Consider the following 22,794-nt stretch of genomic DNA (forward strand, 5'->3'; position numbering starts at 1 on the left):
GTCCAGCATTCATTTCAAGCCACCAGAAGTTACCATTTAATAGCTGTCTACTAAAAAATTTCTTCCCGGGGGGGCATGCCCCCGAACCCCACTAGCGACCGTGACTCCGCCCCCCTACAAAATGGTGTCCCCACCAATGTTCAAACCAAACCTACGCCCTTGACCTCCGGAATGAAGCAACCGGAGGTGGATGGAAAGACTCAATATTGCCTCTACTGGGGCATGCAAGACTCCATATCGTAGATACCGGGCATGCAATTATATATATATATATATATATATATATATATATATATTATTATTGTTTTTTTTTTTTTGTTTTTTTTTTTTTTTTTGGATGTTAGGAGTTAGGATGGTATTTACTCGCGCATAGTTTTGTATGTTATTTCCGAATTTCTCCTTTAACATGTCTGAAGGGGACACTGTATTACTTAAAACGTGAATTAACGTATTAAAACGTGTTAACTGTGAGCAGTTACCTTGGGAATACACACCAGGTTCAGCCGCATTGATTGGACTAATGTATCTGCAGGCGACCTAAGACTCACCGTTTCCACGGTGTCAGTAGTGCTCAACAGAAAATAATGCATACAGAAAAATATTGTATACTGGCCATGGGCTTTGGTTAGCATACAGTGTCCCCTTCAGACACTAAACAGTGGCCTACAGTTTTATGTTTGTCTGAAAAAAACAACTACAATTGGTATTTTTAATAATCATTAACATGTTCATTATTTCAATATACAAACATGCAGTATTTTGCAATTATTTAAATCCAATCTTCTCCACTGCAGTTAAACTATGGTTGTTTTTCTTATGCACTTGACAGTGGTGGTGGGTGTTTTTGCCAAAAACTGCTTTAAGTGTGTGATGCAGTCTTGTAAGATTTATTGACATTATGTTGATAATCAGAACAACAGGGTTCACCAACCTCGACTAGGTCAGGGTTAACACAGTTGAGCTCAGATGAAACAGCCCATTTGCAATGTACAGTACTGGGTGGCTATTGGTCATTCAGCAGTGTGATGCAAATACCTGCAGTTACCACAAAGCGCTGACCTGAGCACACTTGCTCATTTGCTATTCTAGTTTTCTCCCTGGGATGCTCGTACTTAAATATTTAATATAAATGGACTTTAGTTGGTATATAGGAGGCTGGTGTCTATAGAGTTAACACAAACTGTTTTACAATTTCTGAAAATGAAATTAAGAAGTTGTGAGCGATGGGGATATAAATAGGCCCAATTAATCCCACACCTGCCGCACACCTTCTGTGAATGATGCAATTGTCAGCAAATGATTTACTGACCATCCCAATATAATTTAGGAGCAAAAGAAACATCTGTAATTGGCGTAATTACAGGGATTAATTATAGCATTGTTTCTTTACCGAATATCTCAATCGTCCTGCCTGGGGACAGACGTGAAGTTATGTATATATACATTTAGTGTGCCCAATTATTTTACCCCCGATTTTCTCCCCAATTTGGAATGTCCAATTATTTTTTCTCCTCATCGCAGCAATTCCTTACACAGCTCAGGAGATCCAAAGGTTCAGTGGGCGTCCTCCGATCCCACAACCAAACTATTATCCTCTTTTACACCCAGGAACTCGAGAGCGGATGTCAGCGAGCTACTGACCTCTGGAGGACAAAGGCCAGCCCTGCAGGTGTCCGCTTTTGAGCTCACAGGGCGCCTGGCCAGCAGGGTTCACTGTAGCGCAATGAGGAGAAACAGTCCCTTTTGTTTTTGCTTCCCTAACCCACGGGAGTGCCAGAGCCAATGTTACGCTCCCTTTGGAATTCACAGCGAAGACCGACAACTTTGCACAGCCAGGACGCGAACCTGTGCTGTATGACCACACAACCACGCTTTTACCAGGTGAGCCACTCGAGGACCCCCTGATAGTGTTTTTGAGGTTAAGATTCATTTAAAAGTTATAACTAGCTCTTTATTTTATATATATATATATATATATATATATATATATATATATATATATATATATATATATATATATATTGCACCAGGATGAGTGAACAAAAGGAAAAGTGAAACGAAGAAACTGTAAAAAATGACGACTGGACACCAACCACTAAAAGCTGGTAATTTTAAACTTTAAAGAGAGAGTTTATACCCTCTAAGCGGGCAATTTCTAATCTCTTTATTCATGCCACTGTCTGGTGCTCCAAGGGAGACTACAGTTGGATTTTTATACCAGCTCTGTTATCCCCAGCTGGGGATGAAATCCATTGCGAAGGGGATGAAGTGGAGGTGGCTGTACACACACACACACAATTTGTTACAAACTGTTTATCCAATTGACAGGAAACTTAGCATCAACATTATAGAGTATACATTAATGATAATATACAAGATTGTGAATGTCACACAGTTTTAAATACATCTGGATAATCCCTCATCAGACTGTGATTAAACATTTCATTGCTAATTCTTATTCTATCCTGTACATACTGTTGATATGTCATGTTCATCGTTTAGAGTTTACGTGGCAGGAGATGTATATGTATACATAAGCATAGGCAAATTGTAAGCATGGCAAATTCTTTGTTGAGATTTAGTAATGTCTTTCTCAAAGAGACCCAAGTGTAAATGTTTGTCGTAAGCACCATGGATAATAGCATTTACATAATGTCCCGTGACAAGAAATTACATCTAAAATACAAATGTATTTTTTTCAGATTTGTAAAAAAAGACCTGCTTCTCCTGGTGTTGTATCCTTGCTGGACGGAGATGGTGAAGATGCTGGAGGCGGCCAAGCCAGCACAGTATGGGGTAGATTTGACAAGGGACAAGAAAAGGTAATTAGAATTACAACGTGATGTTTAGGAACCCGCATTAGAGAGACAGATAGATTCAAATTATTATTTTTCTCTGTCCCCTTACATTTGTATGCTGTTTGAAATCATATTTTTGTAATAATCTGTGTTCAGGATATGCCATAGACCTAGGTTAGATGAGCCAAAATGTCTTTATATCAGTAGTAACTGTGTATAGCCAGGTATACAATCGGAAACTTAATTCACTTTTGAGTTATTGTCTATGTTTGGTACACAGCTTATCTTCCTGATTTTATTTTTATTTTTTTTAACTTAGGTTCCATTACCAGTGCTGTCCCATAAAAATGAACCATTTTCCTGCCACATTGTTTCACCCTCTGGACATATCAATGATTCAGATCTTTTACACATATCCATCTTATATGGATGTTTTGTGTTTTGTTTATAAAAAATGTGTAAATGTGTAAAGGACTAGGGGTTGTGGTGTTTGTCTGAAGTAAGAGAGTGGTGGTGTAACATCAAATCATTTGCAGCACGAATAAGTCACAGTCACTGGCCATGTCATGCACACTTATTTCTAACTCATTGGTTGATCGAAAATAAGTTTAACATGCAATGGAGTAGTTCATTGGTTTTATACGCTCCCTTTAAAGATGTAATAAACAATCTCATCCAGTGGGATCTCTTTTCAGAGTGTGCAGTAGCAGAAGGGGATTGTGGGAATGTGTGGAGCTAAGGAAGGTAGAAGGAGATGCGCAGTAGAAACCCTGGGATATGTTTACACAATGAACTAATTTGTGAATGAATATCGTTGGTGTTAATTAAAGTTAATAAGACAAAATATTTTAGTGTAAAATTATACTTGATGGTGGGGTACTGCCTTTTTTAATTTTTACAGAGATGTCATTTTTTAAATCTTATTGCTATCTTACCAGAAGGCCACCTCCCCTCCAGACATTCCGATCAGAGAAAAGAGACAATTCGAAGCCAACCCAAAGAGACGTCCAAGACCTTGTCTGGGCTGCCTATCTGTAATATCAGCTAAAAAGGAGGCTGCTGTAACAGTAAGTTATCTTTCCTGTAGCCATTCCCTAGACTGCAGTGTTATGTGGCACTTCATTACCAAATCAATCAGAAAACATGTCACCTTCAGTTAGTCCATTTTTTTAATTTGTTTTTTAAAAATCAATTAAAAGATATTTAAACTTGTCAGTTTTTGTTTACATTGCATTATTTTGGAACTCTTAATACAATTATTGATAATAGAAACAACTTTGCAAATGCCATTACTATTTTTCAGATTCCTAGGATGAAACCGGACAGCGTGTGTTTGTCTTCGCCCTCCAGAGTCAGCCCTGGGGTGGTAGCGGTGAACTGAGCATAATAAAATAATTGGCCATTCCAAATTGGGGAGAAAATAATAAAAAATAATTGGCAACGACTAAATTTATAAAAAAAAAAAAAAAAAAAGTGAAATGCTTCAGTTTTTACAAGCTTGATTAATATGCCCCTATTTACCAGATAGAGGGGTCTACTATTCAATGGTTCTATAGAATGTTGACACACGCTGATGAAAAAATAGCACCATCTAGATTTCTTCCTTATCAAGCAACTAAATCAGACACCATATATCTTGTGATCGTAGCAGATTTTGCCCATTTTGAGGATACGTGATACCAAACATTAAACAAACTACATGGGAAGTTTTATTAAAAGGATTCTCACCTTTCCCCAGCATACAGCTGATCCTGTCCTAATGTGAAGGTGGATCCAACAAGTGACGTCGTGATCCTGCCAGTCGAAGTGCAGAAAAATCACAGTCAAATGCATGTTGGCCTGATAACCAAATATTGTTCTTTTTTTTTTTTTTTTTTTTTTAAATCCTGCGCTAGTAAATCATGTATCTGTGTCAGGATAGCATATACAGCATGCTCATGCCTAAGTAAACAAACATTTTAAGAACATAAGAAAGTTTACAAACGAGAGGAGGCCATTCGGCCCATCTTGCTCTTTTGGTTGTTAGTAGCTTATTGATCCCAGAATCTCATCAAGCAGCTTCTTGAAGGATCCCAGGGTGTCGGCTTCAACAACATTACTGGGGAGCGGGTTCCAAACCCTCACAATTCTCTGTGTAGAAAAGTGCCTCCTATTTTCTGTTCTGAATGCCCCTTTATCTAATCTCCATTTGTGACTCCTGGTCCTTGTCGAAAAAGTCCCCTGGGTCGACATTGTCAATACCTTTTAGCATTTTGAATGCTTGAATCAGATCACCGCGTAGTCTTCTTTGTTCGAGACTGAATAGATTCAATTCTTTTAGCCTGTCTGCATACGACATGCCTTTTAAACCCGGGATAATTCTGGTCGCTCTTCTTTGCACTCTTTCTTGAGCAGCAATATCCTTTTTGTAACGAGGTGACCAGAACAATATTCTAGATGAGGTCTTACTAATGCATTGTAAAGTTTTAACATTACTTCCCTTGATTTAAATTCAACACTTATCACAATATATCCGAGCATCTTGTTGGCCTTTTTTTATAGCTTCCCCACATTGTCTAGATGAAGACATTTTAATAAAGAACAAAAATAAAAATCACTTTGTTCTTGAGTTTATTTTGGTATCTTTTGAAATTGGTATTCTTCTTGTGTGTGTTTGTGTATATGCATGTGTGTGAAGGATGTGGGTTGGTGGGAGGGTGTTCATTTTAATGGATTTATGTCTTTTTAAGACAGAATGCTTTTGACAGCTGTTTTGTTGTGTTCACAAAGCTTTAACACTTGAATAAGTCCTTGAGAATTTCATGCAATCTTTTAAAGGTTTTCTGACCTGTAAATTAGTCCTACAACCACACAATGTCAGTGGAGTACACCTAATATGTGTAATTAACAATAATTAAACATTACCAATTTTGACATGATGAATTAACTCACAGAAAGGGCTAATGACTAATCAAGCTTTAAATCCAATTTCTTAAAGGCTTAAAAAAATTAGAGTGGTTATCTTCTTTCTTGGATTTGGGATTTCTATTATAATATTTTTATTTAAGTATTTCTTCAAGATATAGGCAGTGCCATTTACAGTGTGGCCCTGAATCTTGGATTACTAGCCTCCTTGAGGATCTTTAAAATACATATTCCTGCTCGAGCAATATTTTAAAAAAATATATCTCTGGTTGCAATTTGGTTTTTAACATCAGGGAAATGATTCATCTATATGCTAAGGGTTGCAACTTTAAGATCTCTTTTTTCAGTAATTTCAAATGTCTGTCTACTAAAGCCTTTCTATAATGTTCTAAAGATAAATGGCAGATTATGAAAAATATATTGTCGTCACAGTGCATGACTGCAAATGGGTACTGATGTACATTTTGTAATCTGGCACAGTCATGTTTATTTTCTTTTTCTAAAACCAAAAGCCTTGATTGCCTCAATTTCTATAGCTATAATTACTCATTAGCCAATAGTTAATGTGTTAATAACTTATTTATTCTTTAGATCAGTTTATGGGGAATTTGTATTTGGTCATGTGGACATCTGGAGGTTATAGGACGGACTGACTTATCATTATATATATATATATATATATATATATATATATATATATATATATATATATATATATATATATACACAGTGACACTCAAAAGTATTCACCCCCCTTGGACTTTTCCACATTTTATTGTGTTACAAATGGAATCAAAATGGATTTAATTAGGAGTTTTTGCTACTGATCAACACAAAAAGTGAAAAGTGAAAAATAAAATCTACAAATTGTTCTAAATTAATTACAAATATAAAACTGAAAATAATTGATTGCATAAGTATTCACTCCCTTTGCTATGACACACCTAAATAAGCTCTGGTGCAACCAATTGTCTTTAGAAGTCACATAATTAGTTGAATGGTGTCCACCTGTGTGCAATTAAGGTGTTTCACATGATTTCAGGTTAAATACACCTGTCTCTGGGAGGTCCCACAGTTGGTTAGTACATTTCCTAACAAAAACTACATCATGAAGATGAAGGAACATTCAAAGCAAATCCGGAATAAGGTTCTTCAAAAGCACCAATCGGGTAGGATATAAGAACATTTCCAAGGCATTGAATATCCCCCGGAGCACAGTAAAGTCCATTATTAAGAAATGGAGAGAATATGGCACAACTGTGAATCTGTCTAGAAAAGGCTGTCCTCAAAAACTGAGTATCCGGGCGAGAAGGGCACTAGCCAGGGAGGCCACCAAGAGGCCTATGGCAACTCTAAAGGAGTTACAGTCTTCCACGGCTGAGCTGGGAGACACTGTGCATACGGCAACAATAGCCCGGGTGCTTTACAAAACTGGCCTTTATGGGAGAGTGGCAAAAAGAAAGCCATTGTTGAAAAAAACTTGCATCAAATCTCGGCTAGAGTTTGCCAGAAGGCATGTGAGAGACTCTGAGACCAAGTGGAAGAAGATTCTATGGTGTGATGAGACCAAAATAGAGCTTTTTGGCCACAACGCTAAGCGCTATGTTTGGCGCAAGCCTAACACCGCACATCATCCTGAGAACACCATCCCTACCGTGAAGCATGGTGGTGGCAGCATCATGCTATGGGGATGCTTCTCTGCGTCAGGGCCTGGAAAGCTCGTGAAGATGCAAAAATTGCAGTGTCCAGATGTGCAAAGCTGGTAGAGACTTATACAAATAGACTCGTGGCTGTAATTGCTGCCAAAGGTGCCTCTACCAAATATTGACTCAAGGGGGTGAATACTTATGCAATCAATTATTTTCTGTTTTGTATTTGTAATTAATTTAGAACAATTTGTAGATTTTATTTTTCACTTTGACATTATGGACTTTTTTGTGTTGTTCAGTGGCAAAAACTCATAATTAAATCCATTATGCAGCTGATGCATAGTTCACTCACCCTAGTCTCTGTAAGTCCAGAAGTTACATAAATATTAAGTATTATTTAATCCATCAATACTTCAACATTCGTAAAAGATCTTCACTCCAAATCTCACTTTATAGGCTTTACAGTACACCAAACTGCTATATCATTCTCTTGCTGTTTTGTGAGGTTTTTGAAATTGAGAGGAGCCCTAAGCTAAACTGCTATATAACATCCTGCAACATGCTTGTGGTTCAGTGTTGAGCTCTGAAGATGAGGTCACTGCTGCTTGTCTGCCTGCTTGTGGTCACACTGACTGTGGCTATTCCTGCCCCTATGTAGAGGGGTCTGAAACAGACAAAACAATGAAGGTTGGTAGAAATAGATAAAATTGTATTCTTAAAACTATGTATTTATTTGCATTACTTATTATTTAAACTGAACAAAATTAACTCTAATGAAACTCGTATTTCTAACTTGAGACATAGTATCCATTGAAAGTTAATTTCTGCAAATATATGGTAGTTCCATTCAAGGTGAAACAACTTCTAACGTAAGAAAGAAAAACATTTTACTCACTTGCAGGCAATATTCCCATATTCTAGATATTTATCTTCTAGGGTAAAACCACAAGAAACTAATCCAGGTAGACCAGAATTTTAACTGAAGTCCTTATCAACCTTGCTTATATGTTGCTGCAGGTCTTCAAAGGATGTTGGGTAATGATTACTGTGAAAAACGTTTTCTCATTTCACAGGAAGAGCAATTCCATTCTACCCAGTGTAGGGACTGTGAGCATGTGTTAATGCCATTCATGCAATCTTATTAGGTGTGGCTGAAACACTGAAATAATAAGGAACTTGCAGCACTCTCCTCTCCCAGATCACCAAAGATGTTTTACTTTCTTTTTTTTTTGTGTGTGCTGAAAGTCAATTTCAATTTCTTATGTATATTATACTGTATCTGGATAATCATTTAAACAAATCTTGTTATATCATGATATTTTAATATATTTTATATAAATGTTGTATTAGGCTGTGTGGTCCAGTGGTTAAAGAACAGGGCTTGTAACCAGGTTCCCGGTTCAAATCCCACCTCAGCCACTGACTCATTGTGTGATCCTGAGCAAGTCACTTAACCTCCTTGTGCTCTGTCTTTTGGGTGAGACGTAATTGTAAGTGACTCTGCAGCTGATGCATAGTTCACACACCCTAGTCTCTGTAAGTCGCCTTGGATAAAGGCGTCTGCTAAAATAAACAAATAATAATACTATTCTTTTCTTACCCAAGTGTGAACTATTTAAATAATATCCCTGATACCGATATAGTAAATGGAAGTGCACAACAAGTAAGGTTTATGAAATGATGTGGTTAGCCCCACCCACTTTAAATTATTTGGTTAACCCCGCCCATTGGCGACTCATGGCTTGAAAAACTGGTGGGGCACAGCACCCCCATCACCACCCCCCCCCCCCCCCCCCCCGAAAAAAAAAAATGCTCAAACCCGATGCCCGAATTTAACCATTTTTATGTAAACATTAAGCTAGCTTTCTAAGATTACCAGATATTTCATCACAAACAGTTCTACGCCAGATTGTCACAATCAAGAGAGCTGCAAACAACACTTTACAGGCAAGAGTCTCTTATCGACAGACATCTACACCTGCACTAACCTGAGCGTTTGAAATGGAAGGATCGTCACACTCTTGTGCTGTTCGTAACATTCTGAACTACAGAAGAGTCAGGTTCGGTTTCTGTTGATGTCTCTGACGTTGGAGGTTTAGCTTTTTTGTTGTAGAAAAACTCCAAACGTAGCTGTATTTTTGCCATTTTAACAGGGCTCAAATTCACTCCGTTTTAGCACATATTTTCGCTGACTGAAAAAGTGAAAGTCTCACACGAGAACAAATATAACGGTGAAGGGTCTTAGACACTCTTTGTTATGTTATTATGTTTTGAAAGTTTGAAATAAACTGCGCATTTTTAAATAATAAACCCTGGCAACAGTGGCGTAGCCAGGATTTTTTTTCGGGAGAGGGTGGCAATGGTAACTTTTTTAAGGTGAATAGTCACAGTGGTGAAATTGGCAACCTGATTTCTTATTAGTGCATTGACGTTTTATTTTCGAAAAATAAAGAACTTTTTTTTTTTAACAGAAGATCCAATAACCAAATACACTGTTGTGCAAAATAGTTAAAAAGAGAGATTCAGTTCAGAACACTTCCGTTTAAAAACTAAAAAGGAAATACGAAGCAAAGGACTTGAACTTTTAACATGCGCATCAGATTTCAATTTCACATTATGATAATAAGTAACTATATATAATTTCATTCGTACTTATGGTTGTTCATTTCACATTTGGTGTTCAAAGCAAAGCAAACCATTTTATTTAATTTCACAAATCCTGACTAATGTAATTACTCTTTGACTGACGCAGGACTGCCGATGGTACCTAATCTTCTGGAGGTTCGGGGGAGGAGGGACTTGTGTACACAGTTGCATTAACTACATTGTATAACTACAGCGCCTTTAAACACAAAAACATGTACAAACAGCTGATCCAACAAAAAACTTGGTTGATTGACAGCAAATCCAACCACTCATTTTTTTTTGGTATCACACTGCACTGACATTCGCTGACGGACACGTTGTAGCCTAAACAAATAATCAGAATGAAAACAAGTAGGTAATCGAACTCAGGAATTGAAACAGTTTTGCCGGTTTTCTCTCAGCAGCGTCCAGAACTGTTTTCATTCTGATTTATTTCTTTAGTTATTCAATTAATAACAGGTTGTACATTTACCACTCCATCTCCAAGACCTGGATGGACTTGGTTACCGTCCCTTGATGAAGCTGGCTGCACAATCCGTGAAAAATAATAATCTTATTAGTAGGCTGGCTGCTGGAGAGGTCAGCTGGCAATAAGATATGTCATGAGGCGAGTGCATTCTATGTAAATACATAGGCTACTCCTCATTACATAGTAGATGTCCTCTACCACATCTATGTGTGTAGTAGCTAGGCTACATAGCATATACAGTAATGATAGCATATATGTTTCATGCATCTGTGTTTGGGGTTGAGCAAGTACAGCTTGCTTATGTATTCTCATTGGTTGATAGCAACGCGGTAAATAAAAAAGTTCTTTCCGTGAGCGAAAAGAAAAATCAGCGCCGCCCATTGCCACGTCCGCCCCGCTATAATGGGGAAGCGAAAAATATAACAATATTGCAATTTCTTACACATGTTTCAGTGTGAACGATCCTAACACAGTGGCTAAGCCACTGCCTGGCAGAAATCTGGGGGGGGGGGGGGGGGGGGGGGAACGGTGTCAGTAGTGCTCAACAGAAAAGAATGCATACAGAAAAATATTGTATACTGGCCATAGGCTTTGGTTTTGCCCAGCGCCGTAACTAAGCATTTAGCTACCGGGGCATATATATATTTCCCGGGCATGCAAGACTCCATATCGTAGCTACGGGGAATGCAATTATATATATATATATATTATATATATATATATATATATATTACTATTATTATTATTTATTTCTTAGCAGACGCCCTTATCCAGGGCGACTTACAATTGTTACAAGATATCACAGTATTTTTACTACAATTACCCATTTATACAGTTGGGTTTTTACTGGAGCAATCTAGGTAATGTACCTTGCTCAATTGTACAGCAGCAGTGTCCTACACCAGTGATTGAACCCATGACCCTCCGGTCAAGAGTCCAGAGCTCTAACCACTACTCCACTACTTGTTATTTTTTTTTTTTTTGGATGTTAGGAGTTAGGATGGTATTTACTCGCGCATGCAGGTTCAGACGCATTGATTGGACTAATGTATCCACAGGCGACCTAAGACTCACCCTTTCAACGGTGTCAGTAGTGCTCAACAGAAAAGAATGCATACAGAAAAATATTGTATACTGGCCATGGGCTTTGGTTTTGCCCAGCGCCGTAACTAAGCATTTAGCTGCCGGGGCATGCATATATATTATTATTATTATTATTATTTATTTCTTAGCAGACGCCCTTATCCAGGGCGACTTACAATCGTAAGCAAAAAACATTTCAAGCGTTACAATACAAGTAATACAATAAGATATATATCATTGCATGCACCTCCGGTTGAAGCAACCTGAGGTGGATGGTAAGACTCCATTTCGTAGCTACCGGGGCATGCAAGACTCCATATCGCAATTATATATATATATATATATATATATATATATATATATATATATATATATATATATATATTGTAGCGAGCACAGGGATTAACGGAGACACGCACACAATAGCTCTTTTAGGTAATGCAGTTTATTAAGCAGCTAACAGCAAGTCAGCGCCCTCTATGAACACACACACACAGCCCTTCCCCACACCAGAGCACTACTCTGCCTCTCAGGGTGACATTCACATATATATCAAACAACACCAGAAGGGTAATAACAATTACAGGGAAATGCATAGAACAGTACGCAAACTTTTACAGTAACAACAAATAAACACAACAACAATAATTCAGTTTCTCCCCTATCATATTTCGTACTCCCAGCATCCACGGCTGCACATTAACCAAATGTAGGGGACTGGCTCCGGGCACAGCGCCCTATTCGACGACAGGTGGCAACGGCGAGTCAGTCCAGCCGTGCCCGTTACACAGCCCCCATCTTAGGGCCGAACGTCCCGCTGGCCCAACACTTAATGTCTCACAAAGTCAGAGAGTCCCGGGGGTGGTCGACGGATACGCTGGCCACGCTGGAGCACAGGTGCAGCGGGCTGGGAGTCAGCTGGAGCCGGAATGCTCCTACCTGGGCCACCAGCTGGTGAACTATTCGGTGGTTGCAAGGGGGAAGCGCTTTCCCTGTCCTGGGAGCTGGCCTCCGGGCTGGCTGCAGGGACAACCGAGTTTGTTCCGGGGCGGTAGGGGGCCAAGCGGTCTTGGTGGAGCACAACCGCCCGGCTACGGGTCCGCAGCCGCACTCGAGAAGTCACCTCGGAGAGCCTCTCCAGAACAACACAGGGGCCCTCCCAGTTACTGGCCAGCTTGGGGCAGAGTCCCTTTCTTCGCCGAGGGCAGTGAGTATCGTATGCCCGTTTCTGGCGCTGGCCAGCTGAGGTGAGGTGCTTCCGAGCGTAAACATGGGCAGTGTCCAATCGGTCCTGTAGCTGCTGGAGGTATTCCGGGCCGGTAGGTTCCGGAGTGTGGAGCTGAGGTGGCCGGCCAAACACAAGGTCCACTGGGGTGCGGAGCTCTCTCCCAAACATAAGAGCCGCTGGCGTGCACCCTGTAGATTCATGCACTGCAGTCCGGTAGGCCATTAGGACCAAGGGCAAGCATTGATCCCAGTCACGCTGGTGCTGGGAGGTCCACATGGTCAGCTGGGTGGCAAGGGTGCGGTTAAACCGCTCCACCAATCCATCGCTCTGTGGGTGTAGTGGGGTCGTCCTGGTTTTCTTAATACCCAGCCGCCTGCACACCTCACCAAACACCTGCGCTTCAAAGTTACGCCCCTGGTCACTGTGTAGCTCCTCGGGAACCCCAAACCGGCAGAACATGCCTTCCAGCAGTGCCTCCGCGCAGGTAGTCGCGCTCTGATCGGGGACTGCGTACGCCTCGGGCCATTTAGTAAAGTAATCCATGGCCACCAGGACGTACCGGTTGCCCCCCTCCGTCCGTGGAAACGGCCCTAAGATGTCCACACCGACGCGCTCTAATGGTGCCCCCACCTGGTATTTTGTCTTATTAACTTTAATTAACACCAACGATATTCATCCACAAATTAGTTCATTGTGTAAACATATCCCAGGGTTTCTACTGCGCATCTCCTTCTACCTTCCTTAGCTCCACACATTCCCACAATCCCCTTCTGCTACTGCACACTCTGAAAAGAGATCCCACTGGATGAGATTGTTTATTACATCTTTAAAGGGAGCGTATAAAACCAATGAACTACTCCATTGCATGTTAAACTTATTTTCGATCAACCAATGAGTTAGAAATAAGTGTGCATGACATGGCCAGTGACTGTGACTTATTCGTGCTGCAAATGATTTGATGTTACACCACCACTCTCTTACTTCAGACAAACACCACAACACCTAGTCCTTTACACATTTACACATTTTTTATAAACAAAACACAAAACATCCATATAAGATGGATATGTGTAAAAGATCTGAATCATTGATATGTCCAGAGGGTGAAACAATGTGGCAGGAAAATGGTTCATTTTTATGGGACAGCACTGGTAATGGAACCTAAGTTAAAAAAAATAAAAATAAAATCAGGAAGATAAGCTGTGTACCAAACATAGACAATAACTCAAAAGTGAATTAAGTTTCCGATTGTATACCTGGCTATACACAGTTACTACTGATATAAAGACATTTTGGCTCATCTAACCTAGGTCTATGGCATATCCTGAACACAGATTATTACAAAAATATGATTTCAAACAGCATACAAATGTAAGGGGACAGAGAAAAATAATAATTTGAATCTATCTGTCTCTCTAATGCAGGTTCCTAAACATCACGTTGTAATTCTAATTACCTTTTCTTGTCCCTTGTCAAATCTACTCCATACTGTGCTGGCTTGGCCGCCTCCAGCATCTTCACCATCTCCGTCCAGCAAGGATACAACACCAGGAGAAGCAGGTCTTTTTTTACAAATCTGAAAAAAATACATTTGTATTTTAGATGTAATTTCTTGTCACGGGACATTATGTAAATGCTATTATCCATGGTGCTTACGACAAACATTTACACTTGGGTCTCTTTGAGAAAGACATTACTAAATCTCAACAAAGAATTTTCCATGCTTACAATTTGCCTATGCTTATGTATACATATACATCTCCTGCCACGTAAACTCTAAACGATGAACATGACATATCAACAGTATGTACAGGATAGAATAAGAATTAGCAATGAAATGTTTAATCACAGTCTGATGAGGGATTATCCAGATGTATGTAAAACTGTGTGACATTCACAATCTTGTATATTATCATTAATGTATACTCTATAATGTTGATGCTAAGTTTCCTGTCAATTGGATAAACAGTTTGTAACAAATTGTGTGTGTGTGTGTACAGCCACCTCCACTTCATCCCCTTCGCAATGGATTTCATCCCCAGCTGGGGATAACAGAGCTGGTATAAAAATCCAACTGTAGTCTCCCTTGGAGCACCAGACAGTGGCATATATTGCACCAGTCATCCTGGTGCAATATATATATATATATATATATATATATATATATATATATATATATATATATATATATATATATATAAAATAAAGAGCTAGTTATAACTTTTAAATGAATTTTAACCTCAAAAACACTATCAGGGGGTCCTCGAGTGGCTCACCTGGTAAAAGCGTGGTTGTGTGGTCATACAGCACAGGTTCGCGTCCTGGCTGTGCAAAGTTGTCGGTCTTCGCTGTGAATTCCAAAGGGAGCGTAACATTGGCTCTGGCACTCCCGTGGGTTAGGGAAGCAAAAACAAAAGGGACTGTTTCTCCTCATTGCGCTACAGTGAACCCTGCTGGCCAGGCGCCCTGTGAGCTCAAAAGCGGACACCTGCAGGGCTGGCCTTTGTCCTCCAGAGGTCAGTAGCTCGCTGACATCCGCTCTCGAGTTCCTGGGTGTAAAAGAGGATAATAGTTTGGTTGTGGGATCGGAGGACGCCCACTGAACCTTTGGATCTCCTGAGCTGTGTAAGGAATTGCTGCGATGAGGAGAAAAAATAATTGGACATTCCAAATTGGGGAGAAAATCGGGGGTAAAATAATTGGGCACACTAAATGTATATATACATAACTTCACGTCTGTCCCCAGGCAGGACGATTGAGATATTCGGTAAAGAAACAATGCTATAATTAATCCCTGTAATTACGCCAATTACAGATGTTTCTTTTGCTCCTAAATTATATTGGGATGGTCAGTAAATCATTTGCTGACAATTGCATCATTCACAGAATGTGTGCGGCAGGTGTGGGATTAATTGGGCCTATTTATATCCCCATCGCTCACAACTTCTTAATTTCATTTTCAGAAATTGTGAAACAGCTTGTGTTAACTCTATAGACACCAGCCCCCTATATACCAACTAAAGTCCATTTATATTAAATATTTAAGTACGAGCATCCCAGGGAGAAAACTAGAATAGCAAATGAGCAAGTGTGCTCAGGTCAGCGCTTTGTGGTAACTGCAGGTATTTGCATCACACTGCTGAATGACCAATAGCCACCCAGTACTGTACATTGCAAATGGGCTGTTTCATCTGAGCTCAACTGTGTTAACCCTGACCTAGTCGAGGTTAGTGAACCCTGTTGTTCTGATTATCAACATAATGTCAATAAATCTTACAACACTGCATCACACACTTAAAGCAGTTTTTGGCAAAAACACCCACCACCACTGTCAAGTGCATAGGAAAAACAACCATAGTTTAACTGCAGTGGAGAAGATTGGATTTAAATAATTGCAAAATACTGCATGTTTGTATATTGAAATAATGAACATGTTAATGATTATTAAAAATACCAATTGTAGTTGTTTTTTTCAGACAAACATAAAACTGTAGGCCACTGTTTAGTGTCTGAAGGGGACACTGTATGCTAACCAAAGCCCATGGCCAGTATACAATATTTTTCTGTATGCATTATTTTCTGTTGAGCACTACTGACACCGTTGAAACGGTGAGTCTTAGGTCGCCTGCGGATACATTAGTCCATTCAATGCGTCTGAACCTGGTGTGTAATCCCAAGGTAACTGCTCACAGTTAACACGTTTTAATACGTTAATTCACGTTTTAAGTAATACAGTGACCCCTTCAGACATGTCTAAGGAGAAATTCGGAAATAACATACAACACTATGCACGAGTAAATACCATCCTAACTCCTAACATCCAAAAATAAATAAAAAAAATAACAATAATATATATATATATATATATATATATATATATATATATATATATATATATATATATATATATATATATACATATATATATATATATATATATATATATATATATATATATATATATATACATATATATATATATATATATACATATATATATATATATATATATATATATATATATATATATATATACACACACACATATAATTGCATGCCCGGTATCTACGATATGGAGTCTTGCGTGCCCCGGTAGCTGCAATATTGAGTCTTTCCATCCACCTCCGGTTGCTTCATTCCGGAGGTGCATGCAATATATATATATATATATATATGAGTCTCAGGTATATATATATATATATATATATATATATATATATATATATATATATATATATATATATATTTGCATGCCCCGGTAGCTAAAAGCTTAGTTACGGCTCTGGGCAAAACCAACGTCCTTGGCCAGTATACAATATTTTTCTCTATGCATTCTTTTCTGTTGAGCACTCCTGACACCGTTGAAACGGTGAGTCTCAGGTCGCCTGCGGATACATAAGTCCAATCATTGCGTCTGAACCTGCTGTGTAATTCCAAGGTAACTGCTCACTTTTAACACGATTTAAGACGTTAATCCACGTTTTAAGTAATACAGTGTCCCCTTCAAACATGTTAAAGGAGAGATTCGGAAATAACATTCAAACCTATGCGCGAGTAAATACCATCCTAACTCCTAACATCCAAAAAAAAAAGAAAAAAGAAAAAAAATAACAATAATTTATATATATATATATATATATATATATATATATATATATATATATATTTATATATATTTGCATGCCCAGGTAGCTAAAAGCTTAGTTACGGCTCTGGGCAAAACCAACGCCCTTGGCCAGTATACTACTATGCATTCGTATCTAGGTGTCTATGGTAGCTAGCGGTATACCGGCTCTTAAGGTAGCTTGTGTTGGAGCAGCAGGACAAGCTCGCCATCCCGCCCGCTGCTTTCCTGCTCACCAAAACACAACGCACCCAGGGGAGAGATACCATGGTAAATAGGTAACCTATTTACCATGGTATCCCTCCCCTGCGGCGGCTGCTCTTCATCTCCGGCTGCTCTTGATCTCCGTGAACGCACCCGCTGTCACATTGAAGCGCTTGAAAACACAGCACAACATTCCCTAATAACACTTGCAATGCATTATGACTTCAAAGGTATGACTTTAAGTCTATGACAGTATTATTTATTGATTTTATTTTGTTTTATTTCTTTGCTCACCAACTGCCACGACAACACACTCGTTTTTTTTTTTTTTATGCAGTACTCCTGACGAACTTCACCCATTGACCGCATCGTACGGGCTCTTAAAGTAGCTTGTGTTGGAGCAGCAGGACAAGCTCGCCATCCCGCCCGCTGCTTTCCTGCTCACCAAAACACAACGCACCCAGGGGAGAGATACCATGGTAAATAGGTAACCTATTTACCATGGTATCCCTCCCCTGAGGCGGCTGCTCTTCATCTCCGGCTGCTCTTGATCTCCGTGAACGCACCCGCTGTCACATTGAAGCGCTTGAAAACACAGCACAACATTCCCTAATAACACTTGCAATGCATTATGACTTCAAAGGTATGACTTAAAGTCTATGACATTATTATTTATTGATTTTATTTTGTTTTATTTCTTTGATCACCAACTGCCACGACAACACACTCGTTTTTTTTTTTATGCAGTACTCCTGACGAACTTCACCCATTGACCGCATCGTACCGGCTCTTAAGGTAGCTTGTGTTGGAGCTGCAGGACAAGCTCGCCATCCCGCCCGCTGCTTTCCTGCTCACCAAAACACAACGCACCCAGGGGAGAGATACCATGGTAAATAGGTAACCTATTTACCATGGTATCCCTCCCCTGCGGCGGCTGCTCTTGATCTTCGGCTGCTCTTGATCTCCGTGAACGCACCCGCTGTCACATTGAAGCGCTTGAAAACACAGCACAACATTCCCTAATAACACTTGCAATGCATTATGACTTCAAAGGTATGACTTTAAGTCTATGACATTATTATTAATTGATTTTATTTTGTTTTATTTCTTTGATCACCAACTGCCACGACAACACACTCGTTTTTTTTTTTTTATGCAGTACTCCTGACGAACTTCACCCATTGACCGCATCGTACGGGCTTTAAAGTAGCTTGTGTTGGAGCAGCAGCACAAGCTCGCCATCCCGCCCGCTGCTTTCCTGCTCACCAAAACACAACGCACCCAGGGGAGAGATACCATGGTAAATAGGTAACCTATTTACCATGGTATCCCTCCCCTGCGGCGGCTGCTCTTCATCTCCGGCTGCTCTTGATCTCCGTGAACGCACCCGCTGTCACATTGAAGCGCTTGAAAACACAGCACAACATTCCCTAATAACACTTGCAATGCATTATGACTTCAAAGGTATGACTTAAAGTCTATGACATTATTATTTATTGATTTTATTTTGTTTTATTTCTTTGATCACTAACTGCCACGACAACACTCTCGTTTTTTTTTTATGCAGTACTCCTGACGAACTTCACCCATTGACCGCATCGTACCGGCTCTTAAGGTAGCTTGTGTTGGAGCTGCAGGACAAGCTCGCCATCCCGCCCGCTGCTTTCCTGCTCACCAAAACACAACGCACCCAGGGGAGAGATACCATGGTAAATAGGTAACCTATTTACCATGGTATCCCTCCCCTGCGGCGGCTGCTCTTGATCTCCGGCTGCTCTTGATCTCTGTGAACGCACCCGCTGTCACATTGAAGCGCTTGAAAACACAGCACAACATTCCCTAATAACACTTGCAATGCATTATGACTTCAAAGGTATGACTTTAAGTCTATGACATTATTATTTATTGATTTTATTTTGTTTTATTTCTTTGATCACCAACTGCCACGACAACACACTCGTTTTTTTTTTTTTTATGCAGTACTCCTGACGAACTTCACCCATTGACCGCATCGTACGGGCTTTAAAGTAGCTTGTGTTGGAGCAGCAGGACAAGCTCGCCATCCCGCCCGCTGCTTTCCTGCTCACCAAAACACAACGCACCCAGGGGAGAGATACCATGGTAAATAGGTAACCTATTTACCATGGTATCCCTCCCCTGCGGCGGCTGCTCTTGATCTCCGGCTGCTCTTGATCTCCGTGAACGCACCCGCTGTCACATTGAAGCGCTTGAAAACACAGCACAACATTCCCTAATAACACTTGCAATGCATTATGACTTCAAAGGTATGACTTAAAGTCTATGACATTATTATTTATTGATTTTATTTTGTTTTATTTCTTTGATCACCAACTGCCACGACAACACACTCGTTTTTTTTTTTATGCAGTACTCCTGACGAACTTCACCCATTGACCGCATCGTACCGGCTCTTAAGGTAGCTTGTGTTGGAGCTGCAGGACAAGCTCGCCATCCCGCCCGCTGCTTTCCTGCTCACCAAAACACAACGCACCCAGGGGAGAGATACCATGGTAAATAGGTAACCTATTTACCATGGTATCCCTCCCCTGCGGCGGCTGCTCTTGATCTTCGGCTGCTCTTGATCTCCGTGAACGCACCCGCTGTCACATTGAAGCGCTTGAAAACACAGCACAACATTCCCTAATAACACTTGCAATGCATTATGACTTCAAAGGTATGACTTTAAGTCTATGACATTATTATTAATTGATTTTATTTTGTTTTATTTCTTTGATCACCAACTGCCACGACAACACACTCGTTTTTTTTTTTTTTATGCAGTACTCCTGACGAACTTCACCCATTGACCGCATCGTACGGGCTTTAAAGTAGCTTGTGTTGGAGCAGCAGGACAAGCTCGCCATCCCGCCCGCTGCTTTCCTGCTCACCAAAACACAACGCACCCAGGGGAGAGATACCATGGTAAATAGGTAACCTATTTACCATGGTATCCCTCCCCTGCGGCGGCTGCTCTTCATCTCCGGCTGCTCTTGATCTCCGTGAACGCACCCGCTGTCACATTGAAGCGCTTGAAAACACAGCACAACATTCCCTAATAACACTTGCAATGCATTATGACTTCAAAGGTATGACTTAAAGTCTATGACATTATTATTTATTGATTTTATTTTGTTTTATTTCTTTGATCACCAACTGCCACGACAACACACTCGTTTTTTTTTTATGCAGTACTCCTGACGAACTTCACCCATTGTCCGCATCGTACCGGCTCGTAAGGTAGCTTGTGTTGGAGCAGCAGGACAAGCTCGCCATCCCGCCCGCTGCTTTCCTGCTCACCAAAACACAACGCACCCAGGGGAGAGATACCATGGTAAATAGGTAACCTATTTACCATGGTATCCCTCCCCTGCGGCGGCTGCTCTTGATCTCCGTGAACGCACCCGCTGTCACATTGAAGCGCTTGAAAACACAGCACAACATTCCCTAATAACACTTGCAATGCATTATGACTTCAAAGGTATGACTTAAAGTCTATGACATTATTATTTATTGATTTTATTTTGTTTTATTTCTTTGATCACCAACTGCCACGACAACACACTCGTTTTTTTTTTATGCAGTACTCCTGACGAACTTCACCCATTGACCGCATCGTACCGGCTCTTAAGGTAGCTTGTGTTGGAGCTGCAGGACAAGCTCGCCATCCCGCCCGCTGCTTTCCTGCTCACCAAAACACAACGCACCCAGGGGAGAGATACCATGGTAAATAGGTAACCTATTTACCATGGTATCCCTCCCCTGCGGCGGCTGCTCTTGATCTCCGGCTGCTCTTGATCTCTGTGAACGCACCCGCTGTCACATTGAAGCGCTTGAAAACACAGCACAACATTCCCTAATAACACTTGCAATGCATTATGACTTCAAAGGTATGACTTTAAGTCTATGACATTATTATTTATTGATTTTATTTTGTTTTATTTCTTTGATCACCAACTGCCACGACAACACACTCGTTTTTTTATGCAGTACACTCTTAAAAAAAAGGGTACAATATAGAACCCTAAAAGGTTCTATCTGCTGGTATAGATTTGGAACCATTTTGAAGTGCTATATGGAACCTTTTAAAATGGTTCTTTGGAAGAACCCTGCATTAGAGGTTTAATAAAGAACCACCATGGTTCTTATATTAATGGTATAATACAGAACCATATTGGTTCCTCTGAAGAACCTTCTATTGAGGTTTAATATAGAACCATAAGAGTTACACTATTGAACCTTACAATTAACATTCTATGGAGGGTTGTTTGGTTCAACTGAGAAAAAACAAATGTATACCGTTAAGAGCTCTTCACATCCTTTAGAATCCCCCAACCTCAGAAGTGTAAGTGCTTTGATAAATCACTCAATTCAGGATGCCAACAATTTATTTATTAAACATTTATATAACAATTTATTGTTTTTACAGGTTAAACCATTAGAGTAGTTTCAGGTTTAGTTATATACAGTTTTACACCGTTTTATTCAACCTGTGTGTTTTTAATAATTAAACCATATTATTTACACAGTGAAAAAAAGGGTCTCGCAGCAAACTGGAAAATAAATCTATGCATCCCACAGATTTTCCTGAAACTTACACAAAATACATTTTCAAGAACATGTAATAGACCTTGAAAAAGCTGAGATAAAATGTATATTGAAACTGATGAACGTGGGTTTCTTTTTTCTTATTCATTTTTTGGTGGCACAAATTAGAAGAGCTACAGTACAGTATTTAGATCAGAGCTTATTATGAGTTTATGATATCTATAAATTAAGACTGAATGTTTATTAGTTTTTTGAGATCAAAACTTCTATTAAAAACAATTTACATTTGTTATAAACAATTAATTTTCTAATCAGCCATTTACATTTAAAATAAATACTTTTTTTATATGTACAATTACATTTTTATATCAAATATTCTGTTTTTGTAATCAAATTAAATAGTTGACACAATAAATTCATTTAATTTCAGATTAAATGTTAAAATGGCATTCCATCAGATCAACATAATTATTCCCAAAGTAAAAGTGCAGTTATTTGACTGTACATCTTTAACACTGGCAAAGGTACTTTGTCAGAGATACTCAGCTTCATGAAGTACCTTTCCATGAAAGTCAGACAATTTTTTAGAGCTTTAGGATACTCAATGCCCAAGGAAAAATAAA

At 39.6% G+C, this 22,794-nt stretch overlaps 1 long non-coding RNA gene across 1 annotated transcript; it reads left to right on the forward strand.

The window, feature by feature from the left end:
• Nucleotides 1–2,704: 2,704 nt before the first annotated feature.
• LOC131736700 (uncharacterized) lies at nucleotides 2,705–5,341 on the forward strand. Its single transcript, XR_009328304.1, has 3 exons — nucleotides 2,705–2,822; nucleotides 3,737–3,865; nucleotides 4,537–5,341. It is a non-coding gene; the product is annotated as an uncharacterized LOC131736700 (long non-coding RNA).
• Nucleotides 5,342–22,794: the final 17,453 nt, after the last annotated feature.

The sequence above is a fragment of the Acipenser ruthenus genome, unplaced genomic scaffold, assembly GCF_902713425.1.
Source record: "Acipenser ruthenus unplaced genomic scaffold, fAciRut3.2 maternal haplotype, whole genome shotgun sequence".
NCBI lineage: Eukaryota > Metazoa > Chordata > Actinopteri > Acipenseriformes > Acipenseridae > Acipenser > Acipenser ruthenus.